General features: G+C 38.6%; 1 protein-coding gene across 11 annotated transcripts in view; it reads right to left on the reverse strand.

Annotated features, from left to right (window-relative positions):
• arvcf.L (ARVCF, delta catenin family member L homeolog) overlaps nt 1-14,285 on the reverse strand; it is a 129,270-nt gene that overhangs the window by 64,363 nt on the left and 50,622 nt on the right. Inside the window, exons 1-2 of one of the 11 annotated variants that reach the window (XM_041571077.1) lie at nt 13,282-13,298; nt 13,028-13,105 (exon numbers count right to left, since the gene is read on the reverse strand). The exons of 9 other annotated variants lie outside the window; for them this stretch is intronic. The gene's annotated coding sequence lies outside the window, so the exon portion shown is untranslated. 11 annotated transcript variants of the gene reach the window in all.

The following is a 14,285-nucleotide window of genomic DNA, read 5'->3' on the forward strand; positions in this document are numbered from 1 at the left end:
CTAGAATTAGACTACAGGTGATCATACCCTTAGGGCAAGGCCAGACATGGCATTTTTACAAAAAGCTCAGTCGGACATAAATACACAAACTGCACTGAAACGAATGGAAAACGCACTATGGCAATTCTCACAGGGCGCCATCCGGACACCAGTATTAGCGTTTTTCAGCAGAAACACCAATACGTCAGCAAACTACCAACTCAATAGACTCCATGGGATCTGCACGTTTGAAACCACACATTACGTAAATTCGCAGCGTATTTCAAAAAATGGCATCCAATTTCTCATAAGATAAATGACGCATACACCTTTTTACGGCATATTAGGCCGGCGACGTAGTTACACGACGTAGTTACAATGCGTCAACAATCATTCCTGCTCCATTTTGCATGTAAATCGCTTTTCTATTTCTAAATAGCTTTTCTATTTCTACTGGATTATGGGATATGAGACTTGCATGTTGGGAAAAGAAACCTATGGCTGAAAAACGCATGTTGACGGTCATGCGTGGTTTCAGTGACATATTTACGCCCGAAGGAGCTTTTTTAAAAACGCAATGTAAAAACGCCACTTCTGGCCTTGCCCTTATAGATACTGCAGGCAAGACAGGGGAATTAGATCACTTGGTACACAAAATCATGAATTATTAACAAGAAGACTTCTATCAGAAAAGATCTTGTGATACAAGCCACGCACGCAAAGACATTTATATCTTAATATTGGACTACACCTACTGATATTGTTGCTCTAACTAAGAACAGGACCACAGATTTCAAATGAGTACAATCACAGAAGTGAATGATCCATGTTAATATAATATTTAATTATTCTATATCAAATGATCTAATATCCATTATCCATTACCAAACAAAACCTTTATCAGACAATACCTCTTAATATTTGGCCTGCTTAAGTGAACATTTATATGTGAAGCCATTTTTTGTTCTTTCTTCTAACAATTTACGGAAGGATCACAGGAAAATGCTGAAATCATTTTATTTTTAAACAAGCTATCAACAGCATCTGGCAGAGGAATTTGGCCTGGTTATAGAAATATGAAACATGTATTTGTGAGCTGGTTGCTCACATTGAATTGGGTTAGCTGCCAAGCACAGACAGAAACAGAAGTAATAAGGACATGAACAACAATGGATGCAATTACACCAAGGCCTTTACTGCAGAGATTCCATTCTCGGCTTTAATAGGGGCATTAGCAGCACAATTACGTACTAAATCAGAGGAAGGATTACCTAATTTGGCAGGTAATAAAGTCATATAGGACTAGACTTTTTGGAGACCAAAGGTCAATATCGAAATGAAAAAGCCTATATCAGATTTGCTTAGAAATGGCTTTTATTCTCCTACAGTGTAAAAATAATCCTGCTGCCGTACTAAATTTACTAGAAGTTTTATGTACAAATACATTGACAGTTTGTTTTTAATCTCAATTAGAGAGCCACTGTGCATCTCTGGCACTGCTTTTGCCCACCAGGCAAGCTTTCTCTGCAGAGTTCAAGAGTGGAAAAAAAACCCACTAAGGGCAATGACACATGGGGAGATTTATCGCCAGTGTTTAAATAAATAAAAATGGTTCTACGGGCAACAAATCTCCCCAAAGCGCTATTCACTAACCTTGTAATATACACAAGTAATTAATATACACAAGTAAAGTACATTCGGCTAATTAACAAAATAATCTCACTTGATGGAAAGGTTAGTGGTGGAGGGCAGTCGCAATTATTCTTAATTGATATTGGTAAGTATACGGAGCACATGGCACTCTCAAGCTACAGACCAGTCGCACAGCGAGAAATACTTGCCTTGCACATGTTGCACATATACAGTACAGGACTTTGTCTAGGCAGACACTAGAAATAGTTGTGTCCTGACTGCATATTTACTAGTAAATTTTGCCTAAATTAAGCTAGACAAAGAAATGGTATATTGTGACAATCAGAGCAGCAGCAAATATAATTCTGCAAGCCACATCCATGGAGCAAGATTAGTGTAAACTTGCAGTAAAGAATTATCTAGAATGCCTGTGTATTCACCCAACCCCTCGGCAGACCTGCCCTGGAAGCTTAGTTGTGGCTAATCCTGTGATTTGCAGACACATTCCAAAACCGGCCGATTAACTAAAAGACATTTTCCCACTTCCACTACTTAACAAGTGAATTGCATTCAAACCAATGATTAGCAAATCTGCCCTAACATAGCACGCAAATTCATCATGTTCATAAAAAAAAAATTATCTCCTTCAGTAAAAATGAACTGCCCCGCTTATGAACTACCAGACTGTGATTAAAGCTTAGGCAGAACTACTAGTGCAGCCATTATACAATGAATATTCTGCACAGCCATTCACAAGTTAATACTGCAAGGAGGGAACAAATAATGGATAATGCTATGGCTACAGTACAGCTTAGCAGACAAGCACATTTTATTTTTTTTTATATGGGGGTTTTGTGTAAATTCTGTCACCGTTATGTACACAGCTCTTAGGACTACTTTAGAGCCATCTAAAAGAATCCATTGCAGGTTGTGTAAGCAGCTCAATACTGAAGATTTATTTTAAAATTTTATTTGTCTTGGTGTATAGTAACAAATTTTTTTAAATTTTTTTTTTGATGTTACTGGTCCTTTAAAACCCAGGAAAGCAGCAATGGAAGCACAGTGGGGCTCATTTATCAACATAGGGCAAATTTGCTCATGGGCAGTTAACCATAGAAACCAATCAGTGAATAGTTTTTTAAAGCCAGCTGCAAGTAAAACAATGAATGCAGCAATTTGATTGGTTGACACGGGTTAATGCCAATTGGCAAATTTGACCAGTGTTGGTAAATTACCCCCAGTGTGTTGAGTGTACAGCATGAAACACAAGCAACTGATCAAAAAGCAAAGCACAATACATCCAAGAGGGAATACAATGCAATAGAACATGATGCTGCAATGGCAAACCATCAGCAACAAACATCATGGTAAAATGATCTTGTGACCTCACAAATAAACAATGAATACTGTTTATAGTGGGGACATGTGTTTTAACATAACTAAATAAAAAGAGCGGTAGGGAAAAAAATCTGATTGGTAGGTGTTATGAAGTAAAAAATACAGATATTTAAGCTATATTGAAACAAATATATTCATGTATGGATACACAAAAATTATGATTCGTTTTGGAATACAGCTGGATTTGGGGTGAAATTAAGCCAAACCAATTCTGAACACCAGAAAGTCACGCAAAGATATCAAGTGTTACCAATAATTCGTTACCATTGATAACTGGATGGCGGCCAAAGTCAGCATTTGTAGTAGAGTATGTAACACCCGAAAAGATCCAAAACCTATGGGTCTGGTACATCCCTAATTAGTAGCCAAAGTCAAGCCACAGGGAGGGGTCTGGTACATCCCTAATTAGTAGCCAAAGTCAAGCCACAGGGAGTAAATACAAAGTGTATTTGCTCAACGAAGGGGAATAAAAGAGGGAAGCCCTATCCAAGTCAAGACACAATGTTACTAAATAATGAACGAATGATTCCTTCTCCATTATATGCACAGCTATGTATTAAGGAAGTGTTATAATAAAAACAAAGGATGAAAAGAAAGACAGTGGTAAAAATACTAGACATTGGCATGGCAGCCAAGAGTAGATAACAAAGCTTTATTTGTGCTATAAAAGCAGCAGTGCAAAACAAAGACGGCCCAATGTTAAACACTGGTTTATATTTTAAAACTTACATTTTTTGTGATGATTTCTTCCATGAACTTGTGCAGACTCACTTTAGTATTAATGGCAAAAAGCAGTTTTTATGCAAATAAAATTAAAAATTTTCCAGTGTTTTCTTGTCCTCGTTGGAGGAGATTTATCACAGGCAACAAAAGCAATGCCTGCGATCATCTTAAGAGACGCTGGCAAGATAGAGGCAATGTAGAGAAGTTGCACATGTACTATAAAGTTTCAACTGCTTGGTTCAAATGGGAGTTTTAATCAGCAACTTCATGGAAACTTTGTAATTGGTTATAGTTCTACTAAAATACACTTCTTGGTCAGACAGCCTGAAATTATTTTGATTCATACTTTATAGTTAGAGTCAAAATTGTGACCTCCTTTCTTGCACTTGAAAGCGACAAGACAGCAGACGTTAAAAGGAGGACTTAAGCTTAACTAAAGAATTAGGCTAGAAATGTTGAACGTTATGTTTTGGGCTTCTGTACCACCCCAAGGCAACCAATAAGTATATAAAATATGGCATTTTTAGACATTCATTTTAAGGGTCAGCCACGCCTTTAAGGGCAGTGGCCGACAGGGAGATTTGTTGCAAACAAATGTGATGAATTTTGGGACTTGAATCAGCTCTGTGCTTTCCATATAAGGGTAGAACTACATGGGCGACTTCAGTGCATTTCCGGCGGATCCGACGTGCTGCGCCAAAACGCAGGTGTCAAATCGGAGGCGACTGAAAGTAAGTTAAGAAATACAAATGTTGGATCTCGTTGCAGCGTTCATCCGACATGACTGTCGGAAGCAGATGCAGCATGCAACGTCTGCATCCGACAGTGGTGACGTGTTGGATGAACCCTATGACACTATCCGACATTGCTACTGCTCTGATTTGATGCCTGCGTTTTGGGGCAGGACATTGGATCACCCGGAAATGTACTGAAATCACCCATGTAGTTCTACCCTAATCTGTGTACTAGCAATGTGTGGGTCGAGAAAAACTTGAACCCACTCACATCCACCTCCTCCCGTCTATATATAGACCTTTGCTGCCGCTGATGTCACAAAAGGGATGGGACGAGCACACATGTATATAAAAAAAAAAAAAAAAAAAAAAAGAGTGCCAGAAGCAGTGTAAGGTCCACGGGCGGGGAGAGCAGGAAGAAGAGTTCAATCCGAACCCGCCTGAGTAAGCAGAGGAACTTCATGTCTCAGAATGTATCGCCTTTGCTCCTGAAACACTGCTGGAGGAAACATGCCCAGTAACTGCAGTCTACAGGAAACTTAATATTAAAATTGCGCTAGAAGTAATCTAGCGACCAATAACAGAATGCAAACACTGGATTTGCACAGGGCATCATTATCCATGCAAAAATATGGGAAGGTGCCACATCCCACATGCTGCATTATCAAAAGCATCATTAGAGAAGTGATGCAGTGTACTAATGTAACAGTCCATATATTGGCTAGATAATAGGATGGAATGGAAGAATCCTTTGTTTTTGGCTTTACAACTGAAGCTGACTCACGAGAAAGCAGATTTCACCCATCTGACATACCAAGTAAACCAAACGGAGCTCTTAAGCATTTCACTTTCAGTGCAGAAATAAATGTATACAATAACACAGATCATTACCTCGAAAGAAAAAGTGACATCAACATTGGTTTTTATGGACAAATAGGCACAAAACATGTAGGGGGGAGCCCATTATTCCAAAGCATCACTAAATCAACAGGTGGTGTTCCAGCTGCCGTACACGCTCTGACAGTGAGAACATCATTAGATGTACAAGGACTTCATTTAAAGTCTAATTATAAGCCTTTGTTTTTTTTTTTCTTTTAGGGTGAAATTGGAAGTGCAGGTTTGTCAGGAAACATGTGCCAACAGTAAATACAACCGATACTACTTGATGATAACACAACTTTCAAGTCTCTTGCTCATAGCAGTACAATAATGGGAATGCCTTAGGAGCCTCCCAGACTTATTACACACACAAGGTAATTACAATTGCCTTTGGCCTGAGGGGAAAAATTACAACATGGTATTGATGCAATTGCTCAAACTAAAACTGGATGTCACCCAGAGCAAAACTTGTAGAAGTGAAAGGCCACAATACACACCCAAAGCACTTTCTGGATCAAGTACCCACAATTGCAAATAACAGGGTGTGGCAGTAACGATCCCTATGCCCTGCAGCCGAGAAGCTTCAGATGTTTCAGGCGGAAACTGTAAATAGTCATTTGCAGTTGAAATGTATAAAAGATAACATTAAACCCTGTTCTAATAATCTCCTGAAGGGGGTTGGACAAAACGTGTGTTTATTTGTCCTCTTTTATTGGGACCGGCACTTGTTTTTAAGGATAATGGGTTATGTTAATGGAGAATGGAGCAATCTATTAACATTTATAAAGCAAGAAGTGAATACTCTTTAAAGTGTGAAGAAAAAGTAAGGTGTGTGCAAGGCAGCCGGCTCTAGTGGTTATGGAATAAACAAAGCGGATATTAATAGCAAATCATCTCATGCACAGCATGCCCGGCTAGGCACAAAGTTTCATTAGGGAATGAGAAAATGTGTTCATGGAAGTACAAAGACTGAGAATTAGAAATCAGACGCTGTAATTGACTCTGAAGGGCAGGTTACTTGTAGGAATAGAAAATTTATAGGACAGTTTAGGCTAACCTTCAGCTTTCTGGATGGTGCTGAACTGCAGATCCCAGAATACCTACAAAAAGGTTATGGAATTATCGGACATAAAATAGCACACGCCACAATTCCCTTGCCAGAGTTCAACTTATTAAGCCTATGTGTCAAGCAGCAAATGCCAGAGGATCTGAACAGACTCTGAATCCTAATAACATATAGCACTGAAAATAATCAACAGATTTGAGAACCTCTGTGAAGGAGGATATGGCAGAATCAATTCTGTTTCTAAGAACAATACTTAATTTTGGATTGACTGGTGTCTTAACAGCTATTCTATATTAATTGAACCTGGCATATACCTGTAGAAGTTGTTTTAGGTTTTCCACTTGTTATTGGTTTATGTAGTTTAACTTTGGTTTAGAATTAACAAAAGATATGGTTTACATTTTTGAGCTTTGGCAGTGATAAAATGCCTTGTATGTGGTGTACTTAAAGAGATACTGACACGTTCCTATAAAAATCATAGGCACTGGTCAGTTTCAAGTAGATGCTGCACCCAGAATATTTTCCCTCAAAGCCGTATACCTCCCAACTGTCCGGTTTTTAGAGGGACAGTCCATCTTCTGACAGCTCAACCTGCAGTCCCTCATTTGTACTGGAAAGTCCCGGTTTCTCTGCACTGAACAGCCAGAAAAAGAAAACGTTTCTGACTTAATTGGCTTTTGGCAGATAGCCCAGAACAGCCACAGCAGAAGATAAGATACTTTTGTGACAATTTCAAGATAAGGAAATAAGTAATTGTAACAATATATGATAACAGGTCCTTGGGAAAAGTAAAGCTCCCCATAGAAGCAACGATTCTTCTTGCCAAACGACCGATTTTAGGGAAGTCCGACCAATCCTTCGAAATTATCGTGCGGTTAGTGGGATTCAAACGATCGTACATGTTACGATTTTTCGGCCGACATCTGTCAGGAAATTGATCGGCCAGGTCAAATAATCTTTGTCGGTCCCAGTGTAATCTATCTATGTTTGCAGGGCCAAGCAGGCAGCTCCCCTTTGTTTTCAGGCAAATTGGTCTTTTTAGTTGATGGTAAATTCGTACGATCATACAATCGTTCCGAGAAGATCATGGTCTCACGATCAGGATCTGATCTTTTAAAAATCTCAACATCTATGGCCAGCTTTACACTCCCAGCTTTAAGGGCAATTTACCTTCATTAGCAAAACTGTAATAACTGAAAAACACCACAGAAATATGTTCATACTTTCATAACCTGCCAAATTTTGTAAAATGAACATGGTAATTAGGGGTGTGGCCATAAAAATTGACCTGGTCAAAAAATTGCCGTGCTATGCAACTTTTTTGTCCCTCTTTTTATTTCCAAAATATTGGGAGGTATGAAGCCGCCCTCCAAACTTTGAGCAGCCAACCCGCTCGCACTACTAACAGATCTTCTACCTTGCTTTCATGGACGCAGATCGATCCTGCCATAGGCTGAAGTCCTGTTTTCATTCATAATTAGCAAATGGAAGGATCACACCGCCCCCAGCACAGCGTCACTGAAGCTGCACAGAAGGTCATTTAGCAGTGTCGGAGGGTCGGGTCAATGGAGGTTCGCGAGGCTGGGGGCGGCTTTCAGGGAAAATATTTCGGGTGCAGCAACTGACGTTCCCACGATTTTCATAAGAACATGTCGGTATCGCTTTAACTTCTTTCAATCAACATGGAAAATACACAGTGTATTAAAGGAACAATAACACCAATGAATGAAAGTGTTTTAAAGTAATTCTTTAGCTCTGCACTGGTAAGCTCTGTACTAGTAAAAGTGGTGTGTTTGCTTCAGAAACACTACTATAGTTTATATATGACTATGAAGATTTCATTCATCCAGGTCATGGTATATCTAGTAAAAGTGATTCTAAAACTGGACTTGCTGTGTACTGGTGTTGCTATCCTGCTATCCAGTTGTTTTAGAATTACTTTTACTAGATATTGTTATATATATATATATATATATATGCTGCTGTGATACTAGATATTGTTTTTATATATATATATATATATATAAACAATATCTAGTATCACAGCAGCATATATATATATATATATATATATATATATATATATATATATATATAAGCTGCTGTGCAGCCATGGGGTACAAGTTGTATAGCAAAGAACAGATCAGCCCTGTCCAATACAATGGTGTTTTACAAATCTGCTATGTAACCTGTGCCTTTTCTTTTTTTTTCCAGCTTGAATGGCTGCCCACATGGTTGTCTTTCTGAAGCAAACACACAGCTTTTACCAGTGCAGAGCAACAGTACATTATATTTTACCTATTGTTATTATCACATCCACATTTTCATATTTTTTAGGTAAATAACTTTGAAGCTACTCTAGGTTTGGTATTTGAGAGGTATATAATTAGATTACCAGGGCACAGAGGACCCTCTGCATAATGAACCCCAGCTAAAAAAAGTCACAATGGATGGAACCGTATACTGATAACTGGAAATAACTAGCATGGGACAGACATGCAGTTGCTTCACTTCTCTCTTTGATCTACTCAAGAAATAAAAACCATAGTATATTTGTTGTGATAAAAACAACAGGCAAACAGTGTGTTCGGCACAAGGCCTATTCATTAAACTCAGGTTGAAAAGGGGGTATACTTGCCTTGAAATGTGAAAGATTTGCCAGGCCTCTTTTCATTAATTTAACACAGTCCGCCAGAACAAATTACATTTTTGGAAACCCAAGAACACATTCCAACCAAGCAAGACTATGAATTCAACCCACACAGACTAACAGGGAAAATGCCTCCTTCTCTGGCATAACCACATTCAGTTGGGTTTTTATTAAAAAAAAAAAGTTCAGAGAAGAATAATCAGGATTATAGGAGCTGTGTAAAATAGCAATGTCTCAAGAAAGGCGATAAATGAAGAATTAAACCGTTCATTGGCCAAAAGGAAAATTAGCCATGTGAATTCCATTCAATAAATGTAAGGCCATACAAGGAGGCCATTTGATTGAATCAGTCAAAGTACACTTCTAATATACAACCTTTGTTTAACACAAGCGATCCAGATACATATAGTATAGTACTATTGTTATTCTGAACCTTATTTCAAACCCATGGATCTGTAAGTCATTAACCCACATGCAATTCCAAAATGTAGAGAATTTTTTGAGACAAATTAGACAATAGTTTGAGAACTAATAAGAGGGCTGAGAGCAGCATCACAAAATGAAATCACAGTGGTGACGGTGTGTATGGGGGGGGGGGCACCACCATTTTCCATCTACGGATTTGGAACCAAGACTAAAGAGTCATAGTTCAAGCCAAAAGAGCCAACAAACATGCACAATACTCCACAGGACTGATTTTCAGCACAGGCCACCATGACTTACCACAATTTGGGAACCTTGGCACTAGGTCAATGGCTTTACTGAGCAATACATAAGTTAACTAACCTTGCTCAAAATCCTATTACAAATACATGGAGCTGTAAGTCATTAACCCACTTGTTATGTGTCTAATGGGTTCCAATAAAATGTTCTGATTATTTTCCTAATTCGATGACCCTACGCAGGCAAAGGTTTAAATGCCAGGTTAGCTAGAAATAGGACAAGGATATCTAAAAATCATAACAAAGCTATTTATATTATTACTTATTTGTATTACTACGGTTTTATAGTTTCCAAAAATAAAAAAAAGCTGTTACGCATGCGTCTGAAGTGAAGGATAAAAAGAATCAAAAGTGAGCCCCAATAGCTAGCACAAACAAAAACAAGTGCCAACCATTTTTTCTATTAATAAAGTGTTTTGACTTTGACATTTAAAACTTCACAGCAGTTATAAGTAGTAAAAAAAGTCATTTCAGCACAATGACTTGCTCAGTAGCCCTTGCTACACTTCCAGAGCAATGCATGTCACATTGTAGCTAGGACACATTCGGTGATGGTGTAATATGTCTTCCAAGGGTTTATTATGAATTCTCTGGTGGTTTGGTTGCCCTTACTATCCAGTAAAGCTGCTACAATGTAATTACATGCTCAGCGTACATAACACAGCTGGGCTGCTTTAGCAGTGTGCAATCCCATCTCATTTCTCAGCATTAACGGGATGCCTCCCAGGTGACCTTGCCCATTGAAACAAACTATCATTCCCAAGTAGGCTTGAGGAGTCCTTTAGAAACACATGCTTTTTCATAATAAAGCTTTCAAACCCCACAGAAATCAATTCAGCTAAGGAGGTCCAGACAGCTTAGGTCAAAATGAACGGAAGAGACATTAAACTCATCAATGCCAGACATTAAAAACTGACAGTGATATGAAAATATTATCAACATTTCTTCACAAGAGCAAAGAGAGCAAAGAAAGGACATCAGGAATAAAGAGTAATTTGATGGACTGTTCTGTCCTTTAATCCATGCTTTATCAGGGAGCCAGCCACTACACGTCAAGCATTTGCATGGCTCTCTAAGCCGACAGCAGCCCTCATCTCATCAATTACACAAGATCTAATGCATGAACAGGTAATCCAGAAATTCCTATATTTAATTAGAATAACAGATTATATATATACATGTAAGGTAAAGGCTCCAGAAGTGTGTACAGCCGATTAGTTTAGTGGGTGTAAGCACAATGAAATCACTGATGCACAGTAATTATTTCCACTAATTACAGCAAACTTTTACTCCTGGTGAGTGAGGTCTGTATGAAGTTCAGAGACGTGTCCCAGACAAGATTAAAAAATGGCTATTCATTAATCAGTCATTCATCTGCACGCTGTCCTCTAATTCACTACACATATTGGAATACACAGCACAGACAGGGCAATTAATTATTAAAAAGGAAGCTGGATGTTTGTTTGAAGTTCATTTCATGTGGAGGAGTCACTTGTACATTACTAGAGCTAGCACATGGCCTTTCAATTGAACATACCCTAATGCAGTGATCCCCAACCAGTGACTCGCAAGCAACATGTTACTCAACAACCTTTTGGATGTTGCTCTCAGTGGCATCAAAACAGAAGCTTATTTTTAAATTCCTGGCTTGAAGGCAAGTTTTGGTTGCATACAATTCATGTGTACTACCAAACAGAGCTGCCAGGCCACATAGGGGCTATCAAATAGCCAATCAGAGCACTTATTTGGCAGCTCAAACCTTTTTGCATGTTTGTGTTCCTCCCCAACTTATTTTACATTTGAATCTGACTCACAGGTATAAAAGGTTGGGGATCCCTGCTCTAATCTTATAACTGGCTAAGCAAATACTTTGGGCTTTGCCAGTTCAAACTTGCAGCCTTTTATGATATTTGCTCAAGTGTCAATCAAGAGACTGCTAGCTACAAGTTCCTATAACTGCCATTTAAGCTACAGGCCATTTATTACTACTGCAAATGTTTAAAAGTGTAAAAACACTATCACCTTCCTCTATATAATATGCACTGCCAAAAACTGTACTTTATTTCAGCTTCCTAATAAGAAAATTTAGAAACACGGTAACTTGGTATTTCAATGTCTAGCAGACAAGCAACTAAAAATTGATTATAAATCCAGATATTTTTCAGAATATGCTGATATTGCATTGCTGTGTATTGCTATGGTAATCTTTGTAGATCAGTATAAATCACAGATTCCCCTCTGTCACACAGAGTATCCATTAGTTGGAAAGCTAGAGAAGGGATTAGGATAAGAGAGTCGACTAATCATGCACACTAGAGAATAACCAGATTCTTCACGATCAATGCTGACAGATGCAGGATTTTAACCACAACCTACAGCTTTCATTTAGTGCTAGTCAGGATTTCTCGGTTTCTATCATCTGTAATTGACCTGCTTCTGTACGTTCACTGGTATACTGTACTATACTGCTAGCTTCCACTACAACAAACCTTTATTTTCAGATATTCCCCATGAGAGTTTTTTCAGAATATTAACACTTATTCACAACACATAGAGGACTCACAACATTGCAAGCAGGGGCGTAACTACAGAGGAAGCAGACCCTGCAGCTGCAGGGGGGCCCAGGAGGTATAGGGGGCCTATGAGGCCCTAATTAATGAGAAATGTCACTATATATTGGTAAAACAGGACAACCTCTGGAAATGTTGGGGGCCCTTACATTAATTTGCTGTGGGGCCCAGTAGCATCTAGTTACTCCACTGATTGCAAGGATCCTCCACATTCGAAAAAGCCCTTAGATATTGCCTAACTTAATACATTTTTAAGCAATGTTCCAGTATACATCAACTAAAAGTTTCAATGTTAAAAGTCATTTGTAAATAAGGGCAGTAGTAGTTTGTCCCTTCCTGCACTGTTTTTGACTCTTGAAACAGTGTAGCAAAAACCAACGCTGCTCCAGCAAAAAATAAATAAATAAAACACCAGTACCCACAATCCCATGCATGCTTCTTCACAGGTCTGTTATATAGTTAGCTTTGGCTACATTGTTGCATGAGACAGGATGAGCAGTGCAGAGAATAAAATAAAAAAACTGAAACATTTTTTAATTTGTGTGAATTGGACAGCTGCTTACAATGACATTTTCTTTCATTATGCAAACCATAACATATCGATTGAGTGCCCCATACAGAGAAAATATATTCAAATTCAACATGTCAATTTTCAGGGAAATATAAATACTTGCCCATTACAGTCCTTGAGCCCTTTGGCAAATTCACCAAATGCATGTTAAGACAGGTCAGGCATGCAACAGCAGAAAAATCTAAATGAGAAAGATCACTACATGTTAAGATGAGATTTGAAATTTGCACCTAATATCCCACTAATGTTTTAGTACAATAAATACACATGTGTGCAAATGTTCAAAGTCAGAGTTGCACTAATATAACTAAAGTCAGTTGGTATACATCATTATACGTTGCAATTTTTAATACTTACAACTGAGCTTTAACTCCAACTAAAGCGAGAGAGAAATTCAAATTAAGGTACCATAACCGTTGAGAAAAAACCTGTTGTTCTGACTAATGATTCATCCGATGGCAGCATGGGTGTGTTTGCTTGCTGTCTGGAATATTCCCCCATTAGGAACAATGCCCCTCCCACACTTGGGTAAACAACTGGCTGCTATTCTGAAGTCCTCTGGAAGCATCAGCAGCAGCCACTGAATGGAAAGTGGAAAACAAAGGCACAACACTGTACTGAGCGCAATGCAAACAAAGATGTGCACAGTGGATTCAATTTGAATAATACCCCATGACTCTCAGGAACCCGAACCGTATATTGAACTATTTAGTACACAACCAAAAAAAACAGGCAGCCCACACTTCACCTAACAGAGCATACATAATGCATGCTTGAGAGTAAAAGGCGGTGTTTAAAGACTATCATACTCATAAAACCCGGCAACTGAACAAAAAAAACAGGCAAACCCTAGTGTCACAGATTGGACTTCACCAGGCACAGAATATCCAGAATGTAGCAAAAGAAAACAGCATTCTGCCTCGCCCTGTCATTCCATGTGTTGGGAACGGCTAAACAGGAGAAAAAAAAACACAACCCATGCAGAGATGCTCAGGGAAAGGAGTCTGTATACAGAGAACAGGGTGCAGGGACATCAAACGAAAGATAGAATCAGCCATAGACAAAACATATTAGCCGGCCTGTTCATCCAGCTTTCCAAAAAATTCCATCCTGGATATCAACTGGGAGGCTGTCGATGATAGCTTGAGAACAATTATCCCTGAAGAAAACGGTCATAGAGTACTGTGTATTAGGAGATGAAGCCTTTATTATCATTTAAATCTTATAAATATGTATATCACTTAATATCATTTATAAACATCTTTATAAACATCTGGCATCATGCACAAAATTGGTGCTTTGAGTATGTGCGGAGTGTGTAGTATCTACTAAGGCACCTTTGTGGACCATGTCTCACTACC

This window comes from Xenopus laevis, chromosome 1L (assembly GCF_017654675.1).
Source record: "Xenopus laevis strain J_2021 chromosome 1L, Xenopus_laevis_v10.1, whole genome shotgun sequence".
In the NCBI taxonomy this organism is placed as follows: Eukaryota; Metazoa; Chordata; class Amphibia; order Anura; family Pipidae; genus Xenopus; species Xenopus laevis.